The following is a 20,738-nucleotide window of genomic DNA, read 5'->3' on the forward strand; positions in this document are numbered from 1 at the left end:
ATGAAAAATTAGGAGATGCAGACTTGGGGGTAGGCTGCTAGTGGTGAAACATAAATTCTGATGACAAGCAGGGAAGAGAGGGATCTGATTGTTTGGAGGGATGGGCCCAGTATCAGGCATCAAGTGCATATACTGTATCTATCTTTATAATACATTTGCTCATGCAGGGATGGTAAAGCATACCCTCCAACATGACCCATTCCATTAGGTACAAAGGGGTAGATTTATTAAGCTTGGTGAAGTGATAAAGTGTCTGGTTTTTATCACCGGCCAATCAGCTCCTACCTGTCATTTTTCAAACCAAGCCTGTAACTACACAGTTAGAAGCTGATTGGCCAGTGATAAAAACCAGACAATTTATCACTTCACAACTTAATAAATCTGCCCCAAAATGCTCTGTTTCTGGACTTGCCTGCCAGTTACAGATGTAAGCCTGCAGCACAGCCCAATATTCAAAAAGGGGAGCCACACCTAATACCACTCCAAACATCACTGTCCTGGACACACTGGCAGTTGATGTGACCCCCCTCTTTGAATATTGGACTGTGCTGGAGCCACACCTCTGTAACTGCCACTGACTGGAAAGTCCAGGAACAGAGCATTTTGTACCTAATGGAATGGGTCATGTTGGAAGGCATGGTAAAGGAGAGACTCTCTTCTACATTCTCCACCAGCTTGTTTGTACTTACCACAGGTGCTTCTTTCAGCATCTACTGCATACTGTACTCCCTCCTTCTGCCTGTCTGATGTCCATGTCGGCGGCACCAGGGTTCATGGACCAGGCAGGAGGCAAGATGCTGTGGTCAGCGTGTGAACAGTGCACACGGAAAAAGTGAGGTGTGGGCCCAGATGCAAAAATATGGTTAAGGGCCCCCCAACACACACAAAAACTGCAGTGTATTTTTGTTTTGTTTACTTAAAATTATAAGCCCATTACACATTATGCCACAGATTGTAGTGCCCATTACACATTATGCCACACACCATAATGCCCATTACATATTATACCATACACCGTAATGCTCATTACACATTTTCTCAGACATCATAATGTCAATTACACATTATGCCACACCGTAATGTCCATTACACATTATACCACACACCAAATTGCCCATTAAACATTATGCCACACACTGCAATGCCCATTACACATTATGCCTAACATCGAAATACCCATTACACAATATACCACACACACACACAGCAATGCCCATTACATATTATACCACACACTGCATTGCTCATTACACATTATGTCATACACCATAATGCCCATTACACTTTATGTCACATACTGTAAGTGCGCTTACCTACATGCTCGTTACCAGGAGTTACATATTTGTTGCCTGGAGTTACATGTTCAATGCCAGGGTTTGCATGCTCCTTGCCAGAGGATTTACATGCTTGTCTCTGTACATGTATAATGCCCCCAGTAGCAGAGCTGCTTCCATGCCCCACAGAATGCCCCCAGTAGTGCCATTTACACACAGAAAGCCCCCCGTAGTTCCACACACATAATACCCCCATAGTGCATAACGCCTCACATAGTGCCATGTGCATAATACCCCCCATAGTGCCACATGCATAATGGCCCCATAGTGCCACATGCATAATGCCCCCTGAAATGCCACATGCAAAATGCCCCACATAGTGCCACATGCATAATGCTCCCCCATAGTGCCACATACATAATACCCCCATAGTGCCACACGCATAATTTTCCCCATAGTGCCACATGCGTAATGCCCCTATAGTGTCACTTGCATAATGCCCCCTTTGGTGCCACATGCATAATGCCCCCGCAGCATCCCTCCCACGGCCATTTTGGATTTGGTCAAAACGTTGCTGCCGTGGATGCTATATGATGTGAACACTGTTGCACGGTCCATGGCCCAGCCAGCTCAGGGGGGGGGGCAGCGGTCGGCCTGGTTCTAACGTGTTATGGGCCGGCTGAATGGAAAATGGTCCAGTTTCCCGGCCAATCTGCCCCTGCTTGTGTTGAAATGTATTAGTTTTAAGATAGACATTGTACACATTACATTCTCTTTCCAGAGTGCACAAGCAGCAGCAGCAAATATGGAGTGGAAACTTCTAATTATAACAATGAGTTAAGTAACTGAATCACCCTCTCCAATCATATCTACAAGAATGCTCCGTACATCAGGTGATATGTCACAGCAGTGCAAATGAGAAGCATGTGACTGAGGTATGTATATATTCAATGTCATGACTGGCTAGGGCTCTGTGAAGATATAAATTCAAAGAACATTAATAATAGCTGTAAAAGTCACAAGTGTCAAATAATGTTTGACAATAGATCCTAGATTACTGAATACACACGTGCTGTTTTTCTTTCTAATGCGTTGAAAACAGATTATTTTTAAAACTCAATTTACCCAATTGTTAAAATAATCTGCGAACAGTTTGAGTGTGTATGTATATATTTTTTAACAGGGCAAATATAAAAATAAAAAGTAACATAAACCAGCAGTTCATTTGTGCAGTGGTTTAGGTGCCCACTCTCTTCTTTAGTAATATAAGATGAATGTGGAGCTACCACGGGTATATTGGCACAGTACATTTACAGTTGACACAAAGTCCAATTCTCTTTTCAAATCAAGCTTTACTTTTATTCCATATAGTATTTTTTTTGCGTGGTTCTAATGCCATAACTCAGAGTAGTATCACTTTGCATGATGGCATCAAAGTTGAAAACGGGGGGCATTCTGGTTTACAGGCAACGCTGTAAAGTTCACAGCGTTGCGTGTTATTTTTCGAATGCCTCTCGCAAATGCCGCCATCCCCCTTCGCAGGCCGAATTTGGCCACACAGCTGCAAATTGATGTTTTATATTAACATCCACTCACAGCCTATGGAAACACCCACACCATTCGATGGTTGCCGACCATCGAAGGATGTGGACGGTACATGCAAAACTAAGACACTCTAAGGTGTCTTCATTTTGCATGTATTCCTAAGGGGAAAATGGCGGGCAGCTGACATCCGGTGATGTCAGCTGCCCACCCCTGGCACCCCCATCACAAGGTGTTGTCCATACCCAGCGTTTTCATGGGAACGCCCCCATGAAATGCTGGGCATTCCCATGGACGCGACTACCCACCGCCACCCCACGCCGCAGTGGCAAGTCCATGCGCATGGCAAACACTCTGTTCACCGTGGCCGCTCGCACCATGCACATGAGCAGATATGCGCATGCACAGAAAATAAACATCACACAAAATCAGAATAACCCCCTTGTGCTCAGACTTACTCCCACAATTTCATTCTCCATTATTAGTATCTCCACTTGCTCTGCTCCAATTTCACTAGTTCCCCTTTACACCTCATGTAATCACAGGCAGTCAGATCCTGTACACATACTTCTCCTTGGATGCGTCTGATAATACACATTCATCGTCTTGTCAGGCAGGAGAATCTGGCTCAGTTGGTTGAACCCCAGAGCAGGGGTAGCAGGTACTAATTACCCAGGAATAGCATTGCCTGAAGGGCCAGCAAGTTGTAGATTAGGACAAATGTCCACCTTGTTAGCACGTAGCAGTGGCATAAAAAAAATTCTTTATGTCCTGTCTCTCCTCCTGATCTTGAAGTTTGTCAGTGACCCTAGACCTGATCTCAGTGCCACAGTATTTGTATAAATAATATACTGTATGTGCCCCTCTTTTTTTATTAAAAATATATGTGGCCTGTTAGTAATAATCATTTTAGATCTCATGACCCCTTCTAATTGAATATTTATTTGATATTTAACATATCCCCATATGTAACATAGTGTAGATAATATTTTTGTATAATTACGGTAATTATTGGAGGGGGGGGGGGGGCTTACACACTGTTGTTCGTAAGTTTAACATTGTTCCATTGACTCATCTACAAATATTTCTCCATTACAGCATATAAACTGTGTCTATGCTTTAGTGGTGTTTTATATATAATACAAGAATACAATGAACTGCTCTCTTTAGATCCTATTTCATGTGGTCCTGTTTCACTATTTTGTTGCGTGATAGAGACATGGTACTTGGGAAAAAAAGAGGTGGTCTCCAGGGAACATTTTTCATTAAGCTTGGTACGCACCAGCCAATCAGCTCCTAACTGTTGTTACAAACTGAGTTAAAAAATGACAGTTATGAGCTACTGCGTTATCACCATCCACTTTATCACTTCACCAGGCACTCATCCAGGCACTTCATCAAGCACTTCACTCATCAAGGCTTATTATATAATCCCTGCAGTTTCTCTCTCTTCCCTGAGACCCCGAGGGTTATTCCTCAACTGTAATAAATATATTTTTAGTTAAAAAGCAAACATGAAAAAGGATAAAACATCATTCTCCCCACCAAATTAAAAAGCGTAAACCAGATTCCTAAATGTCTGTAAAATCTATTGATACAGTGGTATTTTGGTATTTTTGTATACAAAATATAAATGTACAGCAAGTAATTATAAAAGCAGATGGACAGGTTTATACAAGTTGCTCCACTTAACATTTGCACTGTTTGTATTTAATATACGTACAAAGAAAATCAAGTTGTTCTGATTTCTGTGATGAGCACACTTTTATTGCTCTGAGCCTAAATCATGTAATTAACTCTTTAGATTGTAAATATTGTGCAGTTTATATTATAAGATATTTGAATGAATGCCCCAAAGGCATTACCTTGTTTTAAGCAAGTGTACATTGTCACCTCCAATGCAAATTATGATAGCATGCTTGTAGTCATATTCAACTACTTAATCTAGCCATCGCCAGATTATGTCATCCACACCAGGATGGAAACTTTACATAACTGCAATACTTAATATTTGCTTGTTCCCCAACACACACCCACTCCCCAAAAATGAGTGTTTGCTTTTTAGGGGATATTCCACAAATAAATATTGATAAATATGCTGGCAAATCTGAAGTATAAATTGGTTTGGACAATATGTACAATATAAAACTAATCCCACTGATTTGATTGGACGGATTTGATCCGAAATTCTGGCGTTCAAAATCCCGATGCTGGAATCCCGACCGCCGAATCCCGACAAGGGGGGATGTGGATCACCCCCCCCTTGCAGGTTCGCTGCGCTCGCCACGCAGTGGGCCCGGTGCCTAACTACGCACGGCACACTAATTTATTCTCCCTCTATGAGTGTCGTGGACACCCATAGAGGGAGAAAGTGTCGGGATTTTGGCGGTCGGGATTCCAGCGTCGGGATTTTGAACGCCGGGATTATGACCGCCGGGATGATAACTGCATCCCGATTGGACAAATAAGATCACATGACCATACATTTTTCACAACAATTGCACAGATCCCAGCAGAACCGCATGCCTGTACTACTTCCAACTGGAATCAAGATATCACCACAGAGGCCCAGCAGTATCACTACACAAGTGTAAACAACATTATCACTCACAGAGACACTACATAAAAGGAGCATATCCCTGCCTCACTGCCAGTAGCACATCCCTGCAGAGGCACATCCCTGTCTCACTGCCAGCAGCACATCCCTGTCTCACTGACAGAGGCACATCCCTGTCACTGCCAGCAGCACGTCCCTGTCTCCCTGACAATAAGCACATCCATGTCTCACTGATAGCAGCACATCCCTGCCAGACAGGCAGAAACATTTGTGATAGAAACATTTCAACTATTTTTTTTTTTTTAAACAATGAATTTTTATTTGAATTTTTTCTTTTACAGAGAAAAAAGAACAAAAACAATTATACACTTTAGCAGGTGGTTCCATTACACCTAATTGTAGCATCAAGTAAGGTTAATATAGGTACATCTGAAGGAAGAAATACAGATGAATAACTTTTAACATGGAATAAAATACAGTAAAATACATCTAGCAGAGTCCAGGGATGGGGGAGGAATTATTTTATTCAATTACAGTGTTGTCCAGTTACATGTTTAATCCTTAAGCAACCTGTTTAGGACTATTTCCTCCTATTCTGTATGTATATTTCACTCTAATGTGTCTCAACAGGTGCCAGACAGACATACTGTAGTTACTTCTGTTCTTCTCATACAATACTTCTTGTTCAAAATACATTTATAATACTGCTTCATTGCAAATGTAAAGGTGGGCATAGCTAGAGTGGGGCAGATAGTTTCAATACTATGGGGCCACTGTAACAAGGGTCACTGCATGTCACATTATCAATTTGGGGTTATGTGTGGCATTATGTCAGCACTATCAGCCCTACAATGTGTAACTATTAAATCGGGGGCCGAAAATTTGGCAGCAAAATAGAGTAAACAACCCCCCCCCCCCCCCGTGAGGCCGTTACCTCTGAGTCCTGCCGCCAGCGCTCCTGTCTGCGAGGGTCCCGGCTCTCCCGGCTACTGCTGCTATTGAGAAGTGACACTCGGAAAATGGCTGCTCCCATACAGCAGACCATTTTTAAGGTTGCTAGAGGAGGCCGCACCCCCCCCCCCCCCCCCCCGGCACCCTCTCAGCGCCTCCCAGCCACAGCGGGGGTTGCGGGACTATAGTTACGCCACTGCTTATCAGAAATAGGGCAAGATGCTCTAAGCTTCAAAAGTGATAAAATGGAAAGTGATAAACAGCCAGCTAATCAGCTACTACCTGCCATTTTTCAAACACAGTCTGTGACATGGCAGGTAGGAGCTGATTGGCTGGTTGTTTATCACTCTCCATGTTATCACTTTTGAAGCTTAGTGCATCTGGCCCTTAAAATGCTAAGAAGAGGTGTCTCCAAAGGCAAATACTACTCGACACTGCAAATACTAAGGCGGACGCCCATCTAAATACATTGTGATATCTGTTAAAGGGACATAATTGGGTACTATCTGGGGATGCAACAATTTCTGGGGTGTTTTGGGGATACAAAGGGGAGGGGTGGGGATATTTATGATATTCAGGAGATTATGGTAATAAGTTGTTTGTCTGCATGATGGAGGTTTTGGGGTCTGTGTACAGCCTCAGTGGTGTGAGTGATATGGAGGTCTGTGGTTTGTCTTAGCCGCTTAATAGTCTGAGGGTCACTAGACTGCCAAGCACATTGAAACCAACAGCTTCCACCCAGGTGTAGTGATATATGAAGCCTACCTATTTTAGTGTTGGCTCCACCTACATTTAATTTGGTGCTGCTCAGGTGAGACCACTTCTAGAAATTTTTCCAGGACCATTTGGATCTATATATTTTTTAAATCAATAAATTAGCTAAAATCCCAGAATGTCCACTCATTTCCAGTTGATTTGGACCACATCATATATCACAAAAATATATTGTTTAGATCCAGGCAGGGTGGCAGTTTAATAAACTGTTACAGTCACAGTACCAGTGGGGGCATGGCCTGCAGCCACAGTACTGTATACACAGCGGGGTATGGCCGGCAGTCACAATACTGTATACCAGGGCTCGACAAACCCCGGGGCCAGGTCGCCACAGTGACCAGAGTTTCCTCCCTGGGGACCAGATCCTGTGAGGGGTATGGCCTGGCGAGGAGATAAGACAGCGGCTCCTGTCTATGCTTAAGGATGCTGAAAGCTTACAGTAATGTGACCTTCCACCCCCCTGGCAGCATATCGGAGATCCAGAGCGCCACTGCAGCGTCTGGGCTACCCCTCCACCCACCCACTGCAACGTGGAGATCCTTCTATCCTTCAGCACATCCTCATGCAGGGTGACATACGGGGCTCCCCATGCACCCAGTTACTCACTGGCTTCAGACAGCCGGCGCCGATCCCCCTTCACCCCTGCCGCATCCAGGATAGGGCCGTCCTGCCCGGCCACTGAAAGCTGCACAGCAGATGATATGCAGCGCTCCCTGCCATACTGCCGGCGCTGCTCCCTCTTCCCTTCTGCCGCAGAAGAGAGCGGCCGTCTGCTACCCGGCTCCGCCACCGCATCCTTTACCGTCCGGCCCACCAACTCATGACTGTGCAGACACCAAGTCCTGCCGTGAAATGGATGATCTGCAGGCCCCACTGACTGCTCCTGCTCCATTGCCTTGGGAACAGAAGCTGGGCACTGGGCATTTGTACTATGTGCTTACAAGTTGTGTGTGTGTGTCTCAGGGTGCCTTTACAATTTACTGTATGTGTGTTCCCTTACAATTTATCTGTGTGTGTAAGTGTGCCCAGACATGCTGTGTGTGTGTGTGTGTGTGTGTGTGTGTGTGTCAGTGTAAACCTTGTACAAGTTTTCAGTAATTTTTATTTTTGGGTTGGCGATTTAGTTTGTCTGGCTCCTACACTTTTGTCCTGGCTCCTAGATTTTTGAAAAATGTGTCAAGCCCTGCTGTATACAGTCAGGGTAAAGTCAGCAGTCACAGTGCTGTATACACAGTAGGGTACAGACAGCAGTCACAGTACCATATGCACAGTTAGGGTATGGCTGGCAGTCAGAGTGCTGTATACACAGTGGGGTACACTACAAATAGCAGTTTCAGTAAAGTATACACAGTTGGGGTAAGGCTGGAAGTCACAGTATTGTACACAAAGTGGGGTGCAGTATAAAAAAAGCTAAGTTTTTTTTTATTGTTTTCAAACTCTTATATTTTTTTAATTTTTTTTTTTTAACTTGTGTTAGCAAACAGTGGGGTATGGCCAGCAGTGACAGTGCCATATACACAACATGACAAACAGACAGTTGAGGTACAGGCAGCAGTCACAGCATTATGCACAGGGGGTTTAAATATATTTTGGCCAGCTAGCAGTGACAGAGTAAAGTATGCAGTGCAGAGTGTGGTTAATGGCCAGCCAGCATTGTACAGTATACACAGTGGGCTTATGTTTACAGCCGGCATTCACAGTACCGTATTAAAAGTTGGGGTATGGACAGCAGTCAAAAAAACATATTAACAGTTGGGGTATAGCTGGCTGTTACAGTACCGTATACACAGTTGGGGTAAGGCTGGCAGTCACAGTATGGAATACACAGTGGGGTGCAGTATATAAAAAAGAAAAGGTTCTTTATTTTTTTTGAACTTTTATATAATTTTAAATTTATTTTTTTAACTTGCGTTAGCAAACAGATTCGGTCAGCAGTGACAGTACCATAAACACAATGGGGGTAGGCCGGGCAGTCACAGTACCATTTGCATAGTTGGACCTTCAGTCATAGTCCCATATACAACACAGCTGTGGTACAGACAGCAGTCACAGTAGTATGCACAGTGGAATTAAATGAGTTATGGCCAGCCATGGGTACAGTATGCAGTGCACTCTGTGGTTAATGGCCAGTCAGCAGTGTACAGTATGAGATTGGGTTTGCACTTACGCCCATCTCACAACTAACTATGCAGCTCACATTGGTTATCCAGCAAAGTTTAAAAAGGAAAATATTCAGAGTGCAATCCCATACAAGACACCAAGCCAGCGACTCAGCGCCTTATATACTGTAGGATCTCGCGAGAATCCGGCCCTGCGAAGACAGCCTTTGGCTTTGTTGTATTTGAATTCCCAATGTTCGGAGCGGTTCAAATTCCAAATAATCCGAATGGCTCCTCTCTATTTCGTATGCAAATTCAGAGGCTCGACTGCACACTAATATACAAGTGTCATATATGAAATTTATCAGAATAGGGTTCTAGCTGTATCACACTGAGTAAAGCTGAGTAAACAACATTGCGTGATAACAACATTATCGTACATATCGTGTAGTATGTAGCTACTATATCATAATGATGCACGCTCCCTAAAGTCATTGACGCATACCCCCCAACACGACCCTCTCAAGGAGGGACACATTGCTCTGCTCCTGGACTTCCCTCTTAATTTTGATTGCCATCACCTGTGGAGAAACACCTTTCTTATTAGTTAACCTGTTCAAAAACATGTGATGGCAATTATACATTAAGAGAAAAGTCCAGCAGCAGAGTAGTTTGTCCCTCCTGGCCTGGGTCATGTTGGGAGGTATGATTAACAACACACCTGGGTTTCCTCCTGGTGTGTCACATTGTGGGACTGATGTAAATGATCAAATATGCAGGACTTATGTGTATAACCATCTATACATACATATTAATATAGTGTTACAGAATAGGTGTGTGTATATATATATATATATATATATATATATAAATATATATATATAACTGTAATCTACAGTAGTAGTAATGAGCATTCCTATCCTGCAGTAAACCAGCTTTGCACCCATCCATCCAATGTCTCCGATCAGAGAAAGTCATGTTTGGCAATACCTGAAGAAGCTGTTAAATTTAAGTGAAAAGCATGTAAGCATTTGGACAAAACAGACCTGTAATTGTTCATAGTTGACCACTTACGTTATTTTGCCAGCATGAAACAACAACCAGGAATGCAATCTGTATTTTTACTTACCTAAGATTTTGCCAAGATAAGAAATTGCACTGTGTTCAAGGAATTACGCTAAATACTGGAATGCAACAAAGTGAATGGGCAGTTCTAGCAGTAACACAGCGTAACATTGGCAACATTAAAAATGTAAAATACAAAATGATGCAGCTCTTCAATTTCTGCAGCGTCTTACAAGCATGCTACACAGAGTTTCATTCATTCCACAAACATTTGCAGCTGATTGGTTGCAATGAGCCATACCCCTTTTGTTGTTTTAACAAGCGTGCTAACCTTGCTATTAGGAAAATGACCTTAAACGCAACTATTCACATTGAGTTTGCCTTTTAATCATGTGCTTTCAGACGATAAAGTTCAGCATGGTCACAGAACAAATCTTACTTTGCACATGTTAATGAAAAGATGATAAGCTAACATGGACTCAGTGTAACAAGGCATAAGCCTAGCAAAAATATTGTGTGCAATAAATGTGAAACCATGGTTTCACATTTATTGCACACATTTTGTTTTTGACAGTAGTCCTGATGAAGGGGCTCAGGCCCCAAAATTGTTGACCATGGCTGTACATGTTATGTTTTGATTTTTTTCAATACACTTTTATATTGATTTTTCACCAAGTCCGACGAGTGCTGCCATTTTATTCCTGGAATATTTACATCCCAGGGATTACCCTTCTATATCTAATTGCTAGGAAGGCACAGAGTGCCGGACCGCTGCACGGTATATATATATATATATATATATATATATATATATCCTCCATTCTTTAAGCTCACACCCAGAATCCACCAAAAAAGGTTTGCCCTATTCTCAGTTCCTGAGAATCCACAGAATTTCGGATGACATTACCAACACCGAAAAAGAGATAGATCTGATGATCGATCAATTCCGCACACGCGGATATCATCTCGCAGAACTAAAAAAGGCTAAAAATAAGGTTTTATCCATACCCCGCTCAGAGGCACTCAAACCCCAAAAAATCCAGGGGACGTCGAACAACAAAAAAACTCCCTTTGTCCAAAAGTTTCATACAGGTAGTCAGGCCATAAACAAAAAAATCAAAGAGTTTTGGCCAATGGTTACGTTGGATAGGGACATTAGGGCCCTCAAGGATTATTCCATCATGCCCAGTTATGCACGTGCCCGTAATTTAAAAGACTGGCTCGTGCATAACGATATCTCCACGTTTAAACCACCTCCATCCATCAATTTCCTTACTAAAAAAACAGGCTGCTACAGGTGTACAGGGTGCACCTGTTGCAGCTTCATGGAGACAGGGGAATCTTTCAGTCACCCCCAGACGGGCAGAAAAATCCCCATCAGACAAGTAGTCACCTGTACCTCCACTCACGTGGTCTATTTCCTGCGCTGTCCTTGTGGTCTTTACTATGTTGGAAAGACCACAAGGCAGTTCAAGGAAAGAATGGCCATGCACAGGACATCTATTCGCCAATCCCTCAGTGCCAAAAAAATTGACACTGAACAACTGGTAGCCCGGCATTTCCGTGAGCATGGCCACAATCTATCTACACTCCGATACAAGATCATGGAGCAAATCCCTAAAAAATTGCGTGGGGGTGATAGAGCCAAAATCCTGCTTCAACATGAAGCCAGATGGATTTACAAGTTGAGGACAGTATGGCCAGAGGTCTCAATGAGAACCTACCCCTAGCATGTTTCCTCTAAATAGGTCTCCCATCTATGCCTGGTTCCTTACCGTATGCTCTTTTTTTGATTTACTATCTTTTGAATATTTGGTTATGCGTATTATGTTTTGACATACATATATATTCATGTCCGTTTTTGACATTGGCACTAATATACACCCTTTTTTTGTGCCATGATTGTATTTTTCTATATATTTTCTATTTTTTTCATCTTACAGTATATTTCTCCATGTGACATGTTTTCCATGTGATAGCATTTGTTTTCATTTTTTTGCATGAGCATTGTGACCCAGTGGCCAGTTCTGCATTCAAGCTAGCCATATTACATATGGACACTGAGTAAAGTCTTACAGAGTGTCATTCTAGCTTTGTTTCTATCTATCCAGGCAACACAGCACGTTTTGCTGCTCCAGCAGATCTGCCCACTTGGGGTTATGCCACATGCTCCTTGTCACCTTGTTACCTCACTATTGTACAGTGAGGAATGTTAACATCGTTCCTGGACGCGTATATTATGTTTTTATATCACGTTATTCACTTGTTTGTATTTTGCTTCCTGTTGCAGAATTGGTTGCCCAGCAACCCGTCTCCAGAGGCCGGAAGTTCCCTATTCAGCTGCACACCACTCTGAATAGGTCATCAAACTGCGCAGGGAACGCACGTCGCTGGCTGGTGACGCTGATGTATCCGGAAGACGAAGGCGGGCGGCTGACACATGGAGAGGGATATAAGGTATTCTCATTGTATTGTATGTTGATCTTGACAAAGGTTTTAATAAACCGAAACGTTGATCGTTTACCAGCTTGCTGTTATTTCTATTGTTGGAGACCGCCGAGTGCCGCTCCCCCCCCCCCGCTTGTCGGAGCCTCTTGTATATTGTGGCCACCAGGCCTCTCGGAGGTGGCACCGGGGCACCTATTATAACATTGATTAGAGTGCCTGATCATATCTATTTGTATATATATATATATAGTATCGTATCCAAAAGGTCCGGCACTTCCAATATAGAAAAGTAACTATGGCCGGTGCCTGCACAAATATTGAAAGTACAGTTTGTGGAGGGTGCGGCACTCGGTACTGGAGAAATAAATGAATACAGGTTGAGTATCCCGTATCCAAAATGCTTGGGACCAGGAGAATTTTGGATAACGGATTATTCCGTATTTCGGAATATTTTAATATTTCAATTATATATTTTGAAGTATCTTGCATGTATGCTGTATAAACACATAAAATACACACATATATATTTTATTACCACATAAAATACACACAAATATATTTTATTTGTTCAAAAAACAAGGTTTCAAAACATGAAACAAAATTTGTGTACTATCTCAGATACTGAATTTGAATGCCAAGCAATCATTTTCTTGCACATATATAGTGCCAGTTACATATCATGTCCCCAGTAGTGCTGTTACAAATGTCCCCAGTAAGTTTTTAGCAAAAAAAATATTTTTTTTTCACTTTCTGGAATGTATGGTTTTCGGAATAATTCGGATAACGGATACTCGGATACGGGATACTCAACCTGTACCAACAACAGTGGTTTCGACAACGTTTCAACTTGAAAAAAGTTGTGATAATACAACTGAAACGTTGTCGAAACCACTGTTGTTGGTATTCATTTATTTCTCCAGTACCGAGTGCCGCACCCTCCACAAACCATATATATATATATATATATATATATATATATATATATATATATATATATATATATATATATATATATATACAGAAGATGAGAACCGTCACTCAGGATTTACTGGTACCATGCTGCATACCCTGCCCTGGTGCCTGCCACTTGGTTGGTATATTGTGGCAGGGACAGCATCTTTGCACATGAAAGTAATGTGGAAGATCCAGTCCAGGTATTAGAGCAGCAGCAGCAGTAAGAAAAGTAATGTGATCAAGGTTGGGCTGATTAGCAGCACCTAGCTGAGAGACAGCAAGCTCAAATGCAGATATTTCATGGGGAATTGAAGGAGCTGAGAAAAAGGGGTGCGGGAATAGGAAAGGATACCGAAGCTCTCCCTAGCTGATGACATAGAGGAATTACTTTGTACGTTTGAGTGCATGGCCACGCATTTGGGATGGCCTTCGGAGGATTGGCCTGACATGCTGGCTCATTGTTTAACAGGGGAGGCACAGGTAGCCTATGTGGATATGTCTGTGGCTCCCCTGCTGAGTCATATTCCTACCCTGCCATTAAGAAAGCTATACTTTATAGGATTGGAGTAACGGGCCCCAGCAAAGTCCAAGAATTCAATGACTGGTGGCTGGAGCGCTCTGAGCCTCCCAGTAATCAGATGGCCTTCAGGCTGATCTCCAGACATTTGAGGAGTTGGCAGTGTTGATTGAGCGGCACCTGGCCCTGGGAAATTTGAGTAAAGCCAGGTCAGGATTCGTGCCAGTACCAAAGCCCAGAACTCAGGCCCCAGTGGTTAAGCCAAAGGCTCCACCTCCCACCATGTGCTTTGAATGTGGAAAGCCTTGTCATGTGCGTCAGGACTGCCCAAAACAGGGAGAGCCCATGGATTGCAGTGCGGGATATGGTCAGCATGGCTACTGTGGGTGAATCCCAAGTGGAGTCCACCCTGTTCTGGATGCTGGAAGTCAGAGAGATCTGGGCACTGGTGGATACTGGTAGTGAGCTCACCATGCCTTAGCCTGCTCATACCTGCCTTTTCTATCCTGTTTGGGCGGATTCCTCCTGCCCCACACACAATTTACCATCATACTTACACAATACTATACGTAAACAAACAGAAAATACACTAGCATTTAACAGTTCAGATGTTCTGTGGAATTTTATGCTTGCCTTAAGTGTTATATTATCTTCCAGACATTGCTGGTAACCATACATTAATGCCAACAACTAGAATGATTTGTAATTATAATGACAGTTATCGATGTGTCAAGAGACAGAAGACCTGTGTTTGGAATCTCTCCGTGACAGCTGAACATACTGTATTTGACTGTAGGTAAAAAATTCAAGTTACATAATTGGTTTTACAATAATTGCCCAGATACAATAGGTAGAGGTTAGAGACAAGGTTAGAGAATACTTCTGAGGCATTATCTATCAAAGGTTTTCTGCGCTTTTTAAAAATAGTTAAACTAGAGAATGCAGTAGAGTAAATCACCTGCAACACACTCCTTGAATATACATTTTTCTTCAGTGTGCCACAGAATAAAAAGTGTGCACCCATGGTGGCTCTTACCCCTCTGCGGAGGAGGAGGGCTGCCGTGATGCAGGCCCCCCTCCACTGCCACTGCTGTGCAGCTTGCAGTCCCTGCCGCCGCCAATCCCAGTCCCTGTCCCAGCCACCATTCCCAGCCACGGGGCTGGCGCATGCACAGTAGCTTCTTCAGTACTGTGCATACATTGGCCCCCAGCCTCTATAGGCTGCTTTTGCAGCAGCCCCCAGAGGCATATTGAGGGTCCCGGGTCCGTGCATGCACAGTATCATCCTCTTATTGCACATGCGCGGAACCCGGTTTGTATGGACTGCCACTCAGCAGCCCATTTAGAGGCGTCCCAGAGGGAGGGAACATCTTCCAATGGGACTGTCTTGGGTGATTGGCAGGTCAGACTTCCAATAGGAGTCACTGCCAGTCACAGTGAAGCCAGAGCAGTCTCACAGACTGCATCTGGCTTCCCTTAGGCAGAGAAAACAATGGCTGATTTTACCTGGGGGGTTGATGGCAGTTGTTTCATTCTGCAGTATGACAATATGACCGATTCAAGGTAGTAGTTTTGTGAAGTTTGTCAAAACTACAACTCCTGGTGGCAGCATGCCGGAGGCCACACAACACAGTGTAGGGCCATCCTGCATGCCGAGTCATTCCCTGTGATGCCATTGCAAAATCTTGTACTCACATCCCAGAAATGCGAACACTTCACTGTTTTCCTGAATGTGACCGCATTTTAGGGTCCCGCATGCAATGACATGTGCGCGTGTGCAGAGATTGCTGATTATCTACTTTTAGTGGTTTTCAGCAATAAGCGCTGGTTACTGAATTAGGCCCAATATTAGGGTTGGTAGGGCTTCACTGTAGTAAAGAATGGAAGGAGGATTATCACAAAATGAAATACAGCAGTGGAAATATACACAGTTTAACTGGTCTTGCAGAAGCATCACAAAAATAATAGTTAGAAATGTCTTTGTTTCCTGAACTTCTTTATTCAGGAATAACTGAGGCAGGATTGTGCCACTAGCCTTTTCACCCAGAAATCTATTCTCACCGAATGATCAATCAAGGAGGAAGAGAAAAAGAAAACTGGAATATAAGTGCAAAAAACTTTGAGTCATCGATCCTTACCCTGGTCCTGCTGAAATAAGATTTTCAGTAAAAATCAGCACTTTGATTCAAGATACCCCAATATTGGAGAAGCATCACTAGTTTTCCGCACACATTGGGCCTGATTCAGACTTGATTGCTGGGCTGTGAATTTGCAGCCTGAGCAATTATCGAACGACCACTTATGCGCACAGTACACAATGTGCATGCGCGGAGTCCCCTTGCGAACGAAGCCAGCGATGGCTTGCCATTGCTGGCTGTTTGCAAGGTGCTTGACATCCGGTGACCGTATATGGGAGGCACGCAAGCGTTTTATGAGAATGCCATCAGAAAATGCAGGCCTTGCCCAGCCGTTATGAGGGAGGGCCGCTGACGTCAGCAGCAGCCTCCATCTCCCCACGGCCATTGCACCGCCAAGTACAGTAAGTCGAACAGTGCAACCATTAGATAATGAGTGATTGTGACACCCCTGCAAGAGCCTTGTGGTCCCCCAGGGTGCCTGGCTCACAGTTTGGGAAACGCTCCCCATGTATATATATATATATATATATATATATATATATATATATATATATATATATATACTAGTCCTGTATATATTATAAAATATAAATGTAATTTAAAATGATACAAATGAGCCAGCGCTGTGAGTGCCTGTTTCTATGATACAGTGTAGTTGTGGCGCCTGTATGGAATCTGTATTTGATTATCTTACATAAGGGTATGATTAACCAAGCAAAGCTGTGCTGCTGTATACTGTATTTCCCACTAATATACCACATTCATTACAGCTGCATTACAAGCTATTGGATATAGCTCAGGCAGTTCTTAACCTTGGAACAGCAGTTTTGATGACACCATATGGTCAAATATTTATTTGCTGATTGTAAAAGAACATTACACTGTCTGTTTTGTCTAAAAAGTGTTATATTTTGAACTTCAAAACAAACTAACCCCCCCCCCCCCCGCCCCCAAAAGATTACAAATAAATCTACAGTATAATGATTACTAAAATATTCCCATCACCCTGTCAGACACACAATTAATAACATTGTGATGTATTTTTAGTGATTTTTAAATATATAACCATGATCAAGGGTACGTATTTAAACATACTGTGTGGAAACATCCAGTCAATGGAGACAGTGTGCAAACTGCAGATTTCCATAACCATACTCAGTATAAACAGAATCTGTGTGGATTATTCTACGTCACAATGACACATATTATTCCCTTGCTCTGGCAACAGAGAAACAAGCACACAGCCCCTGCAATGTAGGACGGCTACAAATATTTCACAGAAGACTGGAGGCTGGCTCCATACCTACACAGCAAGCTGGATTCTCAACATAAAACAGGCAAAGAGCCACTACAGGAAGCACAAGAACCTACATAATCAGTATTGCACGAGTGTCGTATTGCTAGGAAGAGTCACTCAACACATTTGTTCTTTCATTTCATTATGTTATGAAAGCAGAGGGGTCTATTCTTTATGCCAAATCTGAACACACACATTACTGTACATCATTTGTCAGCAATATACTGTTGAAAAACAAGTCAGTTTACCTGATCAATGCTGGAATTCCTACTTACGTCCTGGCTTTTATTTCTTTTTTTTTTAGAAGTATGAATGGACACAGTGTCAGTGTTTCAGTGACGTTTCCAATGTTAAGTAGGAGGAGTAGACTTGAATGATCTTACTGCTCCTAAAGAAAGAGGAGGTGGAGTAGGAGGCTGGTTTAGCTTGTCCTGCTGATGCTGGCTCATTCTCTTGATTTCATTGTCAGGAATGCCTTAGGCAACCCAGTCGAAGTTTCCTGGTATGTAATAAACTATTAGCAAATGGCACCTAAAAGAGAGGAAAGGGTGGAATTGTAAAGCTACATAAGAAAATACTAGAACACAGGTTAGACCAGTGGTTCCCAAACTGTGTGCCGTGGCACCCTAGTGTGCCTTGGGGGACTTGCAGCGGTGTCTTGGGTTGGTGGTCCAGGACCAATTCAAGTTATTTATGTCCAATATAATAGTCAAATTGGGGACAGACAGTAGTGAACCCTGTCCATTACCACATAACTGATCCTAAGGATGCGTTCTAAACACAATTTATTTCACTTAATATTTCTTTCTGACTTTCTTAATGATAAACCTTTAGCCTAGGGGTGCCGGGAAAATGTTTCTGGTGCTTTGGGGTGCCGTGATTCAAAAAGTTTGAGAAACCTTGGGTTAGACAATTTGCTAGATTGTAAGCTCCTCAAAGCAGGGCCCTCTTCCCTCTTGTTGTCATAGCCCTCATCTCCTCACAATTCACTTACTGCTCTCCCCTACTCAGCGACCATCTTTACCTGCATGCTCTCCTTCTGGTAAATTCTCATCTCCTGCCAATGGCTGCCAGCCCATAGTAGTATGCTGACTACTCCCTCGCTACATACATCTCAGCTGTATTATTTACAGTTTCTTATACTGTGCTACAGCAATGCGTGCTACAGATATAGCACCCCTCATTCAGGCAGGGCTGGTGAAACTATCGCCAGCCCCTTTCTCCCCACGGGTCCCCGCCGCCTTGCCGCCCTGTTCCGATGCTTCCCCCCACCTCCCCGCACCCCCCTAACCCTGCCCGTCTCCCTGAAGCGGAGACCGGCAGGGTCCCGGCGCCCAGCCGCCAAGAGACAGGGATGCGCTTGCGCGTGAAACGCACACGCGTCCCAGTTTAATGGAATCCCTGTCCGCCGGCACTTGCCAGAGGGGGCGTTCTGGCAGGTGCCTGGGCAGGAATGCTCCATCTGTATGTGCTGTAAAAAGTGTGCACAACATACTTGGAGAGAGATAAACTTGTAAGAGATAAAGTACTAACCAATCTATCTGCTCCTGTCATTTTTCAAACACAGGGGCTCATATATCAAGGTGTGATAAAACTGATTGTGAATGATAAAACTTGTTGCATATAATAAATGAAGCTCCAACCAATCAGCTACTGTCATGTGTTTGAAATGTGATAGTTGGGAGCTGATTGGCTGGAGCACCATTTATCATAAGCAAAGAGTTTTATTATTCTCTTCGAGTTTTATAACTCATTGATGAATGATCCCGACAGTCTATTAAATGTAAGGCAGAAGCTGATTTGCTAGCACATTATCTCTTACAATTTTATCTCTCTCAGGACTTGAAAAACATAACCACCACCATACTAAAAAGGCAAACTATTATTTATACATGTTCTCTAGTACAGTGCTCTAAAATCTTTTAGACAATAAAGTGGATACAGTGTTGTTATATCACTGTGCCATCATGTTTCTGTAGGTTACATCATGTGCACACATTTTAACCACATGTTACAGCAGATCTGATGCTACTTGTACACAGCTTTCTGCATCATCCAGGTGAAAGCAGAATGCAAATGCACTGTATACTGTATATCACATTCCAAACATAATCAATGCAACGTAGAATATACTCATGAAAAAGTCCTTAACTGCAACATCTGTACAGAATTTCCTAGCCTTGCTTCTTTATATATAATGTGTAAAATACTGCCAAATGATATAATAACAACTCGTTTTCGGAAAAGTACTTGCTAACTCAAGAACTGCACACAAATAAGCAAACGCAATGCTTAAACAAACAAAGCATAACATTTCCTAACTATAACGTGGAAGCAGCTGCATCATACCTCAGGTAAACTGCAAAGAGAAATCACGTTTCAAAACTACTGTACCAGATAGTTGCAGACACAGCTGGTCTCAGAATTCTTTCCCAGCCCTTATGTTCTGATTCTTCTCCAGTGAGAAAGTCACGCTGTAAACCCTGCCTCCTTTTCCATGAGGACAGGTCACCAGCAAGAAGAGTTTCATAACAGCAAAGTCAGAAAGACTTTAGTGGTACCAAATGAGGTGGTTGTGACAATGTTCTACATACTTTTCAATGTTTGGGAGTTTATAATCAGGAAAAGGGTGTGGATATTGTATGGTTTGTGCATGGATAACATAGCCACACTTGTGAGCTCTCTGTCCTCTAAATCTGGCATTTTTATTCAAAAAGACCACTTTCAGCGAATTACTCCCAAACCTCCAAGCAACAATGATCACAAGAGAGCAGGACAGACCCCCTCAAATCTGGCATGTGGTTAATATATGCTACGGCGTACCTTATCAGTTAGTGGAGGGCGGTGATGAAGGTACTGTACCTTTTGCAGTTGTTGAAATATAAATTTGGGGTATTAAGAATCTGAGAGCTTGCAGAAGGATCTGCCTGTGGTTGTACACCCTGGGGTCTACCCACAAAAATAGGAAATGTGTATGCTTCTTTGGTGCTCATGATCAAAATATATATTATAGGTCATAAAATAGGAAATGTATACGTTCCTGATGAATGACTGTCGTAGGAGACTCCATGACATGTTCTCACAGTCATGTCGACCAGGAATATATAAAATATATAGAAAAG

The 20,738-nt window shown here is 42.9% G+C and overlaps 1 protein-coding gene across 2 annotated transcripts in view; it reads right to left on the reverse strand.

The window, feature by feature from the left end:
• LOC146074490 (monocarboxylate transporter 2-like) overlaps positions 1–20,134 on the reverse strand; it is an 84,122-nt gene extending 63,988 nt beyond the window's left edge. The window contains exons 1-2 of one of the 2 annotated variants that reach the window (XM_083182633.1): positions 20,011–20,134; positions 17,865–18,147 (exon numbers count right to left, since the gene is read on the reverse strand). The gene's annotated coding sequence lies outside the window, so the exon portion shown is untranslated. Of the gene's footprint in view, positions 1–17,864; positions 18,148–19,965 lie in introns of both variants that reach the window. The other variant, XM_083182632.1, reaches the window with a different exon arrangement.
• Between the last annotated feature and the right edge of the window lie 604 nt (positions 20,135–20,738).

The sequence above is a fragment of the Crinia signifera genome, chromosome 4 (genome assembly GCF_055691185.1).
Source record: "Crinia signifera chromosome 4, ASM5569118v1, whole genome shotgun sequence".
NCBI classification, from domain to species: domain Eukaryota; kingdom Metazoa; phylum Chordata; class Amphibia; order Anura; family Myobatrachidae; genus Crinia; species Crinia signifera.